A 12,560-nucleotide genomic window follows, 5' to 3' on the forward strand; every position below is an offset into this window, starting at 1 on the left:
TGTAAAAAATAAATAAACAAACAAATAAATAAGGGATTGTAAGCTGACAAGTCCCTTGCAGCCTGTGAGGTCAACCAAGGGTTGTCTTGCCTAAAAAAACTAAAATAAAATAAAGCCAAGGTATGGGAAAGACCCCAACGTCCGCTGATCCACTCAGGGCGCCCGAGAGGCCTCTGCTGGCCTTGTGGGTCCCCCTGCCCTCTGGTTAAGAAGAGCTCAGTGCCTGGCTGGCCTGAAGTCAGCTCAGCAGACGGGGAGAGGCTGGCAGCAAGGGCCCTCAGCGGGGGTGGGGGAGGGGGGTTTCTCGTCCCTGGCCACTGAGACTCCAAGCCTACTGTTACTTGATTTCCAGATATTGCTTCCTGTCCAGTCCTGTTGTTAAGTCATAGTTAATACCACTCTCTGTACTGGGAGACTGACCACATTAATAAGAAGAAGAACGATTAATAACAGCGGGCATTCTTTGGCTGGTCGTAATGTACATATGCATTCTCTCTCTTGGTTCTCACAAGAACTTCTCATGGAGGTTGCACCATTAGCCCCTTCATAGATAAGCGGAAGCTTAGGATGCGGGGGTCACTTGCCCAAATCGTAAAGCTGACAGGTGGCCACCTGACTCCAGAGTGTCTGTTCCTGACCACTGGGCCACACTGTCTACCTTCTCATTGATAATCCTCCCTTATCAGTTGACATTGGATGCAGGTTGGTTAAATTTAATTCCACAGCAACTTCGAAGTGCTTATCACATGGAGGCCATGTGTTACGTGTCGTAGACGTTTCTAGTCAAAAGGCCGAATTCCCAGCTGCATGGATCTTACAGCCCATGAGACCAGGTTCTGCTGTGGCCACCACCTCAAAACCTCAACGATTTAAAATATGTGACGTTTATTTCTCACTCATGCTCCATGACCACTGCAGGCCAGCTGGGGTCTCTCTAGTCATCGTGGTCACTCAGGAACCCAGGCTGATCAAGCAGCCACCACCTCGAACACTAAAGGTCTCTAAGGAGAGCGGGGAGAGAAAGACACGGAGAGTAAGTTCCCTCCAGCAGTTCAGTGCTCATCCCAGAAGGGACACACACCACTTCCGCTCCCTGAGCATTGACAACAAGTCCGCAGCCCCGCCCACGCACAGAGGGCCCCGGCGGTACAATCCCATGATGATGACACCACGTGCAGGATAAGACAAGACCCACTGCCTCACAGGACAGAATGTGGTGCATCACAAGCTAAGTGGCATGGGTTGAAAGGGACTGGAAATGTCCTTTGGCGGGACTAGGAATGGCTTCAAGGGGGAAGGACGGGCTTTGTGAGAGAAGGCAGACTGCAGGAGGCAGAAACTGGGGGGCGGGGTGGGATGAGAACCCAGATGAGACAAGAGTAAGAGCAGAGGCTCTGAGTGGGGGACAGGGAGGCCACTGCAGGAATGACAGTGCAGCCTGGAGCACAGAGTTCAAGCAGGTGCAGAAGGACGAGGTGGCCGGACCGAGGCCGCGTGGAGAAATCTGCTGTCAGTTTGGTGGCCTGTGAGGCACTGGAAGGGGTAAGCTGTGACATGATTAAAGCTGGGCTTTATTCAAAAGTTTCTTCTGACAGCGGCACAAATGGGAGTGTAAAGTCAAGGCTTCGGGGGCAGGTGGGAAGCTTACGCAATCTTTTAGGCGAGAGAGGAGGAGAGTCTGAGCTGGGGGCCAATGACCATGGAAAGTAGGGGAAGGGGTGGAGATATATGAGGAAACAAAACTTCAGAGCCACAGAATCAGACATGCCATCAGGCTAGGTAATCAAATGTGATCAGAGGGAGCAGGTGAAGGAAAGAAAATGCCTTGATTTCAAGGCTGCACGAAGTTCTTGGGTGTCATCAGTGGGACCTTCCAAGAATCCACAAGCGGTCTCTAAGGCAGGGTCAAGACAAACCTTACTTTTGTAGAAAACAGCATGCCTCTGGTCCCATAGATGTCTTATTGGACAAGAGCTTGAGCTAACCCTATAAAATATTTTCTTCTCCCAGGAACATTGGAATTAATCCACTATTTACTAAGTGAGCTGTAGAATTGGTGTGCTGACCTTATACATTGACACTGACCATGCAAAATATTTTCCACAACCTGTAGTGTCTTTATGTAGGGTACTGAAGCTGGTATGAAAATATGTTTCCTGTATTCCTTGGACTTAGAAACCTATGTATTTTATAAAAACCTTTTTAGAGACATTAAGGAGTAACAGTGTGTCAATGAGTTTATTCTATATGCGTGAACAAGAATTCAGTTCAGGAAACCTGTGATAGGCCCTGAGGTTTTTGCAGAGCTGGTAGTGTGTTACACACTGATCACTGTCATGAAAAAGTCCAAGGTTAAATTAATCCTCCTTGGATGGAAATAAAATCAAAATCTACCAGGCTAAGGTGGTTTTAACTTTAATCCAGTCTTGCGCACACATCAGAGAAGCTTGGCAAATTCCCTCATCTAATCTTCCTTGCACAGCAGGTGTATCTATGAAGGCTTAGGCTCTGCTTCTAAGTAAATGTAAAGCTTTTGTTTTTTAATGAATTCTATGCATCAGTAAACATACTTTAATGTTTTATGTTGTTGCCTTATAATTAGATCAGAAATTAGACAGTTTAGTACAAAGGAGATGCAAAGCCTGGAAATACATCAGCTTTTTCTTGAGTTTGTTTGTTTGTTTGTTTGTTTGTTGCATATCATAGACAAGCACGTTGATTCCATATCGAAGGAACAGGTTCTTGGAGCGTGAGTCACGGAGATCATGTAAAGTCTTGCTACTTAGAGTGTGATCCTTGGACCAGCAGCATCAGCAGGACTTGGTTGCTTATTAGAAATGCAGAATCTCAGGCCTCACCTCAGACCTATTAAATCAGAATCTACATGTTAACAACATCCCCAGGGGATTTTTGTGTACACTGAAGTCTGAGAAGCACTGACATAAGGGATCCAACACAAGGAGTGGACTAAAGAAAGTTAAATGACACATGACCCACAACCCTAACTCTAACCCTAATCCTAACCCAACAGTCTTTGAATTTTGGCTCCATCAATTAAACAGGAGAGCACATCTGTCTTTCCTTTGCTTTTGGTAGGAAAAAAGCATTGCCTAGAAGAATCTCCTCCCTGGGACTTCACTGGATCATGGAGGTAGGTACAACCACCCTAGATTTTGAAAACAATCTGAAGCATTTCCAGGGGTCCAGAGGAAATATAGCTCATTTCTCCACAAAACCTTTCCTATTCTGGGAGCTCTGAAGGCATGGGATGAGCTCGTAATGATGGGGGATGCTCCGGGATTCTGCATCTGCCCCAGCAAACACCGTCCTTCCAGGAGAGATGGAGGATCTGACACCCACAGGAACCTGGCTAGATCGGGGGAAGGCTTGGGATCACGTGGGGTGAGTGAGGACAGCACTGGGGTAACTGGTACCCAGAATCACCCCACTATTCCCCAGCCCATAGGAAAAGCTGTCCCCAGCCCTGCTGAAAGGCGCAAAAACATTAACTGCCTGTAATTTTGACACGTCAGATATTTAATAAGGAACAAATTAGCACTTGGGTCTTTTTTTTTTTTTTCTGAGACAATCCAATTTCTACGCCAGGCACCAACTTCTATATTTCAAAATGCATTTTTGAAGGTTAATTAGAGAAGCGGCGGAGACAGTGTTTTCCAAGAGAGATTTTTCTGGTTCCTTCCAGGTCTATGAATGGCAGAAAAAATAACTTTCAGACACTGTAAATTGAGTATGTGAATCTGTGAGAATAAACCCATCTCATTAGTCATCATGTCAATTACAGTATCTAAGGAACAATTTTGTAGCAATAGCATATTTATTCGATGTTGTGAAAGCTACCTGGACCCACTATGAGGATGGTATTTGTTCTTAATGCTCCGACTACCTCTTTAACAAGATGGCACTCCATAAAAATTTAGTGTGTTCCTACTGTAATTAAATGGCCCTAGTCATTTTTGCATTTATGATATAAACTATAATGGCTGTAAAAATCCCGCAATTAACTTTCCTTGCGCCAACATTTCATACTTGAGAAATTCTCATTACAAATTTCATTACAGATTCACTTATCGGTAATTTGTCCTGTGTAACCTAAAGAATATTAACAAATTTAGAGTCACTTTTGCTCTATTAAAAACTAAATGTGAAAGTCTTTCGCCTGGCGAGTCCATCTTGATATTTCAAAGGGCCCCAACATCGTGGTGGAGCGGTGGGGAGGATGGGAAGGGAGAAAACCATCCGATCGGAGAGAGTGGAGCGAATGTGGAAGGAAATAAGTGGGTGTCACTGAGCTCATCTGCTTTCTCAGCGAGAGGCCCGATGCACTTGACCCCGTCCCAGGGGAGCAGGGAACAACCGGGCACATGTGGAGACAGGACAGGGAAAGCAAACGAAGGCCTGGGGCTTTATGCCCAGGGCCTGGGGCTCGCTCCATGTCTGCTTCAGTTTTCTCTCTCTCTGTGGGAGCCCTGAGTTGGCTGGAGGGACCCCTGCAGGGTTGTCACCGGCTCTTCTGCTGTGTGTGTTTGGTAGAAAATCTATGACAGCAGCAAGATGGAAAAAGAGTTCTAAGGGAAACAGAAAAACGACAGAGAAGGGCCCCATCCGAGGGACACTTGCATTTCAGTTTTCCATTTCCGGAGGCACCGACAGGCGTCTGGTGAAAATCGGAGAACCTTCCACCTCCTCTAAACTTCCTCCCCTACGTCGTAAGGCAGAAACAAATGCATGCCCGCATCACAGTGACATATGTGCTCACTACCTGGTGTCAGGACACCTGAATTCTAGTCCTCCTTCTGTCACGAGTTTGCCGGGGGACTGTGGCAAGTTGTGTAAGCTCTCTGGTCCCGGTCCTGTTTCTGTCACCCTACCAGAAAAAGAAAAGGGATGCACTAGAATGACTGCTGAGACTCCCTGTGTTCCTCCAAGGACAGCACTTCCCAGGAGACGAAACCCAGAGCTTCTCTTCTTCCAACAGTGGGTGACTTTGACAGTGCCCAAAGCCCTGGTAGCCACTGGATTTCCATGACAATGGTCCCTCAAGGAGCAGCCTGAGTAAATATTTTCCCCAATAACATCCTATCTCAACATTTCACTGCCTTCGTAACTGCGTTCATTTTATTCTAATTTGTAATTAACTTTTACAAAATTAAATTGGAGATAGAAAATGACTGTCCTGACATAAAGACTCCTGCTGCTGGATGTAGCAGTGTTCACACAATCAACAGCGCGATTCGTGCATGAGAGAAATGTTGTCATTCTTATTACTTCTGTGTGCTCCATCTTTTATAGGATATTACAGTGTAAATGGAAAATGTATATGATTTAACAAACCTCAAAAAGAAATGGCCAACTAACCACACAACGGTAACAAACTGTTCTGCCCCCTCATTATGGAGCTGTCTCATGTGTCTTTGACCACCCAGAGCCCATTAAAAACACCTCAAAGAAAAGATGCCCTACACTGCGCAGCTTCAAAATCTATACCAGGTTGGAACCCTTGATGGCCGCATAAAATGAGGAAAGAGTTCTTTTCATTTTTCATCCTAGGAATCAAGCAGCAAACGTGCTATCTGGCCCCATAAAGCCGGCTGCTCCTCACCACCACATGGCCAAGCCAAGTTCCTCACCACCATAAGGACACAGAAACCGAGCCCCCTAAACAGCGGCAGAGGAGGGGCTTTCTTCCCTCTCCAGATCTTTCGCCGACTTTTAGAGGCTTACGAGTTTGAAGTTTCTTCGTTTTCAGAGCGCCAGAGCTCCCGTTTGTGGATGATTGCCATTTTTCAAAGGTTTCCAGCTCATCCAGGAATTCATTTTTAGGGCGGTAGCAGGAAGGGCGGGGGATGGAGGAGCCCGGCGCGGTCCAAGCCCATCCCCGGCTCCCGCGTGGGCGCCCTCGCCTCGCCCGCGCCCCTCTGCGGTCCAGTTTGGAAAGTGGAAGCCGGCGGTGGCATCGCGCCTGGATCACGTGCACTGGCTTCCTCGGAGCCTCGCGTGATTTCTGTAGCTTCCAGCAACGTGTGGGATACACTTGCGCTGAAGAATTTAATGACTTGTTTTACTGCTGCCTGCCATCGATATTTATCTATATTAACTGAAGAAAGGCATTACTCGAACCGGCGTTTCACACCTCTGAGCATTATACAGTCATTCTGAAGTCGGCAGTTGTGCCAAATTCTGTGGGCAAACACAGAGCTGCCGTATGAAGAAATAATCCAACTCGAAGTTTTTAAACTTGAATTGTCTGCAGCAATCTGGAAAACTGAAGCCCAAATTATTCCAGTTGCTATAGGTGAGAATAACTGGATAAAAAGCAATGGAAACCATCTTTTCTCTGCTTGGTTTTTCTTGAATTAACAAGAGCACCTTGCAAATATACGTAATAGAAAAAGAAAAACTCTGACAAGGTGATGAGTAAGTACTATGCTTCTTTTTGCCTTAATTGGTCAGGCAGCCAGGCCGAATGATCCCTTCCATATTTCTTTACCCTTCTCTCTGCTCCGGTGGTCAGTTTTCTCACTCTCCATTTCCCCCCGCCACAGAGCTTTCCCTGACCCCACTTTTACCATCAAACATTTCCTGGTTTGCGTCTCTTCAATGCCCTTATTGAAAGGGTATCTTGCTTACTTGCTGGTGTGTGCACTGGCTTGCTTACTGCCTGCCTCCCCACTAGCGTGGAAGCTCCTGGAAGGGCAGAGACAAGCCAGGCCAACACCACTATCTCCGGCACAGAGCACAGGGTCTGGTATGTGGCGGGGACCATTTTCCAGTTGCAGAATGAATCGTCCATTCTCGGAGGACACAAGCTCAAAGCACAGTGGGTATTTCTACTGCTTGTACAGACCACATCATTTTGAGCCAAGGGCTTTAAAAGGATCTTTTAAACACCTTATGCTTGAGCGCTCCTCAAAGACCAGCATCTTCAAGGGTGGGAGGATGTGAGACCAGCTGGGCCAAACTTCACCTTACAGTAGAGAGAACTTAGTCCCAGAGGGATGAGGAGACTAGCCCAAGTTCGTCTGGCAGTGGCAGAAGTGACTCCAGAACTCGGGCTCCTGGAGGCCTGCCGGCTCTGGCTCGTTCTCATACAGCATCTTTTGTCTCCAAAGGTAAGCTCTCCAGCCAATGGCTTCTAGAATGGCTTGACTTTCACATTCTGGTCTGAAATGTACTTCCTATAATTCTCCCATCTTCAGAAATTACGTTTATGGGACATCTGGGCAAGAGAATTAGTTCTCAATTCATAATAGATAAGGTTTACATTTTTAATAACAGAGTTAGGACTTCAGAGAACCTTATAACGGCACTGTTAGCCCACCACAGGTAGGTTTTCTCTTCATCCAAGATTACTCACCCAGTGACTTTACACACTTTAGAGGAAACACAAGACTTGGAAATAGAACGAAGATAGAAGGGCGCCTGTTCAGCGTGAGTCTGATTCTCAGTCTTTCTGAAGGTGCAAGGGCCGACTGTTATTTGGTGGATTCTGTAAAGCAGGACTGACACGTTACGCATTTTCTTTAAAAAAAACATAAAGTGGAATTAATTTATTTTCATTTGAATCAACCGGAGATGCCCTGGAGAACGGCCTGCAACGCTGAGAAAAATCATCGAATTGAGAAGCCTGAAAACCAGTAGGTAAGACCTTGTATATATCAATCCACATTCAGGCACGACTTTTAGTATGACTTATAAAGTATGTGTGTTCCTAAATAAATAGATAGGGATAGATTTAAAGGGGGTAAAAAAAAAAATGATTCGGAAAACACTGCTGCTGCCTGCTGTTCATAGAAAACAAGGAAAGCCATAGATCTAATTTTGTGTCATCCTAGGTACTCGTATTCACAGTAAATGAAATTATTTACTAAAATCAGTATCTTTTCTCTGATTACCATCTGCTTATCAATAGTTCTGGATAAAATTAATAGCAAAGGTAAAGAAAAGCATGGTTCATAATACAGAGCAGAATCGTTGAAAAAGGAAATATGTAAAGCTTTCTTTCAACACCAAATCAATATCCCATTTTCTTAGTGATTAATCCAAATGAGCACCCAGCTCTTCACATTTTAATGGACATATTATCTCAATCTTTTATTTACTCTCTGTATTTCTAAAGCAGGATCATTTTAGCATCAGTTGACCATCTTATCGATATTCCTTGTGTTAGGTCAGTGGAACATGCACAGATGAACAAACGGGTTTAGGTCTCTCAAAATCAGGATACAGAAATATTTTCTTCATTCTTTCAGGCTAACGAGCAGTGACAGGTATTCAAAGCATCAGACTGTCAAAACTGTGACTTCTCCTGTCGTCTGCATCATAATCTGTTTCTTAGTAACACTTGGTCTGAGCAGCAGTAATAAAATTAATTATACTTCATTTTGCTGCCTTTAACAGTATTGACCAAATTTAAGAACAAATGAGAAGTGCTTATCAAGCTTGAAGAAAATAATCCATCAGTGGCACAATTTAAATTCTCTGCAGTTCTCTTATTAATCAAAGTAACACTTACTATCCTATCTCCACTTCCCATTAACAGTCATTAAGCTCTGCTGCTGATTGAAGCAATTTCTTTAGGGACCTCAACCTCATTTTTAAGAGAAGCTTCTTTAGTGGAAAACAATAATCATATAAGCACGGCAACTTAAAAGAGAGGAAGAGGTTCTTCAATCATGTTCTGACCTTGGTATTTTCTAACAGCGGAAGTTCAGAAAAGCACACAGACTGTAGGACCCGCAACCCTGAGGACGGAGGGCCCGCCCTGGCCTCAGCTCGCGAAGGGGACACGCGTCCAACAGCGAGGCGTGGACTTGGCTCGAGCGCCTCACCAGCCGCTCGGAGCCACCGCGGCCCTCGTTTCGTTCTTGCGCTTACAACGTGAGCTGCGTCTCAGAAACGGGGAACACGCCGACAGGGGTTCCCCAGGAGGACCTTCCCCTGACCTGCGGTTCTGAGGAGGCCCACGGTGGGCTGGCGAGGGGAAGGCCTGGCATCTGAAGAGTCGGGTTTGGAGCGCTGCTCCCCGCTTCCACCCCACGGGACCTGCCTCCATTCTTCTCTGAAATGGAAATAATAGTATCGTCTGCTAAGCTTGCCTCTCCGAATCGTTGTGGAAACCACACGAAAAATATATGTGAAAGTCCTTTGAAAGCGCTGAACACTGTAGTCCAGATATTAACTAGTCGAGCCCCAGAAGCCACAGACGGTGTTTCATTCAACTCTCCCCCCAGGTCCTTGCCGGCGTTGATGCACAGTAGGTGCCCGGTGAGGGCTGAATTAATGCTAAAGAAGCCCTTATTCTAAAAATGAGAATAAGATGACTCCCATGACTGAAGTGGAGTAATGGTCTTTTTCAAAAACACCCATCATGCACGGAGGGGCCTATGGATATGCACAGCACAACTCAAGGGCACTGGGGAAAAAAAATTGCTAGAAAAAGGGAATTGAGAGAGCGATGTCTGTAGGGCTGAAAACAGGTCTGTGCTCAGGATGACTGAGGAACCCATCTGAGGAGGAAAAAGCCCAGAGGCTGCTGGTGACTGGCGAGGTAAAGCAACACCCGCCTGCCAGTCTGGTCAAGCCGGGAAGGAGAGTAGAGCCCGGGCCGCTTTCTCTCCGAGTGCCCACCGCTTCTGCCCCTTGGGATTTCACGTCGGTGCCCCTGACCGCAGATGGAGGAGGCAGGCTGTTTATAGTCAAGTCACCAAGCTGAAGGCCAAACGATCGCACGTCAGGATGGGGAGTGGACTTGGGAACTAGGCTGTGGGCTGTATCTTCTCCGCACCAGCTGTGTGTCGTGTCAAAGCAGCCGGGGTCCCGCAGTCTCCTCATCTGCAGAATCCCTCCGAAACCAGCGTCTCCTCTGGTTATTAATCGTAACTCACCATAATCCTAATATTTGTAAAACCCTGATACAGTATGGCACTGGCTCTGAAATCTCAAGCCGGTAAAACACTCAGTGTTCATCCTGCTCAATCTTACTAATGAGGACACAGGCTCGGAGAGGCCCAGGGGCTGTCGAGAGGGACCGCTGCACGTCTGTCCCCTTGTTATTTCTATGCTGTAAACATAGAACTCTTTTGCTTTGAGTTTAGCTCAAAGATAAGGGTTTCAGAGAACGGACAGGTGAGACAGATCCATTCTTTTTCTTTAATGGTCAATGTCTCAGGAGAGATAAATCAAGACCTGGATCTGAATTTGCTTGGCCAGCGTAGACGTGAAGACGCCTTTCAATAGGGTATCGGGCCTGATGCATAAAGACAATCATACAATCAATGAAGAGACGGAGCCACCTCAGATTCTGATGACCACTGATGTTTCCAACTGCAAACCGGGCCCCGTCCTAAGAGATTCCCAGAGGCCGGAAGAGAGCAGAGTTCAGCGGGCAGTGAATTTTCTTCCCTCGAGGAAACGAAGGGCACCATCCACCACTTAATTTCCGGTAAGACGTTAAATGTATGATCCTCGTCTAAGGAATGAAACGCTGAGCTGAATTTTCGGATCAATGGAATACCTACTCCTGTTAAGCACTTAGAAAGGAAAACATCCACAAAATGTCCCATTAGGCTGACAAATTTATAACACTATGAAAAGGGTGCCAGCAGTTTCTAAGCCGAATAGAGCATTGCGTTTAAAGAGCATGAATGGATTTGAGTTCGGCAATATTTCATCTACACGAACAAGTTTGGCTATCACATCTCTTCCCAATGTTTCCCACGTTTACTTTATACCAGGCCTATGTACACCATGACAGAATGTGGACATCATCCTAAGAAATAAGTTGTAAAATGAATGATATTAAATGGACTTTCACAGCATGAAGACGTGGAAATATATTCTCCTCCTGATGTGTGGGGCTGTACAGACATGAATGCCATTAGCATTAATGGTAATTATGTGCGTAAATCCCCACGCTCAGGATGAGAATATGCCCCTTAGTTGGCGAGTACAATGACGGGCTCATTCTTTGAAGCTAGAAACAGCTGAGACTTTTTTTTCCCCTCTAACTGGGAGAAATATACAGAGTGGCTCCGAGCATAAAATCTGATCACCCCCTCACAAAACATGCAGTTCGAGCACTTGAAACACTCTTTTGCCTCAGAAAAGCTGAAGATGTAGGAAAAAGTCTCAGAGACTGTGGATCTGAGTATTCTAGCAGTTTATGCTTTATCATTCATAGTTTCCTGTCACCTTTAGGGCGGTTACACTACAGGAGCTAGACACTCTCATAATGAACTCTTTTTATTATGGTCCGATAGCTATTGAGAATAATATTTTTCAGTCAACTCAGAAAGGGCCATTGAGCTACAATGAAAATTTGCAGAAAGTAAGCAAATTTAGCATCCTGTTCACCAAAGCCAATATATTCTGATCTCATTGAAATGGGCAGGCAGATGACAGTGCCAGGGAAAAGGTTCAATCTTCTCTTTTTAATTCTTAAATTAATAAGGCAGTGTGACCTCAGTGTTTGGTTAGGCCTTGCCTGACATAGTCGGAAAACAAAAAAGTCCTCTTTGCCAAAAAGTCGGACAATATTAGCACAGAGGGCCGCCTGCTTTGTGAGTTTGCAAACACTCCATCAGGGCACGACAGGGCAAAGAGACACGTGTAATTAAAATATACTAAAAAAACAAGCCATCGTGGCTTTCAATTACAATGGAACTAAAAAAGCAACCATATTATTTCTACAAACTATTTTCACTTAGCACAGTTCAGATGGAATTATTGCCATGACCTTTTAAAAATGTGAAAGAGTGAATCAATACCCTTTCAGAGGCAAGACTGCAGGAGCAGAATTGGCCATGCTGTAATGGTGTGTATTTCTGCATCAGGAGGCAGTTGAAACCTAATTATCGTCAATCACATACAAGGTACCTCCACGTACTGATGAGCACGGGCAGGAAGCAGCGTCCGCGGGAGGGTCCGTGAATGTAGGTCTTCGACGGGGAGGAGCATGTGCGGCCGAGGGACTGGGGGACCTCGGAAGCCCTGAACCAGCAGAGTAAGGCTTACAGGTGAGCTATAGGGACTGTCACTCATTTACAATAACTAACACTGGCCTGTCAGAAACAGCCACCTGTAAATGATGTACGAGTGGCTGGCAGCCTGCCATCCTCCGATAGACCTTGCAGCCAAGAATCACATTTTATTGTCGAGGTCATCGGAATGCTTACTTGGATCTATGCCATATATTATTAAAAAATAACAAACAGCCAATCAGCAACATTTCTTAAGTCTCAAGGGCAAAATGACCAACTTGCTTTTAGAAAATAGGAAACAAGCATCCAAGATGCATTTTAGCCCGTGATTATTCATTGCTTCTCTCCGTATACAAAGAAGCAACACTATGGAGAGGCCTGAGGTCGGTGATACAATGTCAGATGGAGAGATTACATATGGATATTCACTTTTCCTAAGCTGTTTCATCCCTGATGCCCACAAAAAAAAAAAAAAAAAAAAAGAAAACCAACTTCTCTTCACCAACAGCGAAGGTCCCAACTGCTAGACCATGGGCTGGTGACAAGTTCCAGGCTGAGAAA

The sequence above is a fragment of the Pteropus alecto genome, unplaced genomic scaffold (assembly GCF_000325575.1).
Source record: "Pteropus alecto unplaced genomic scaffold, ASM32557v1 scaffold21, whole genome shotgun sequence".
NCBI classification, from domain to species: domain Eukaryota; kingdom Metazoa; phylum Chordata; class Mammalia; order Chiroptera; family Pteropodidae; genus Pteropus; species Pteropus alecto.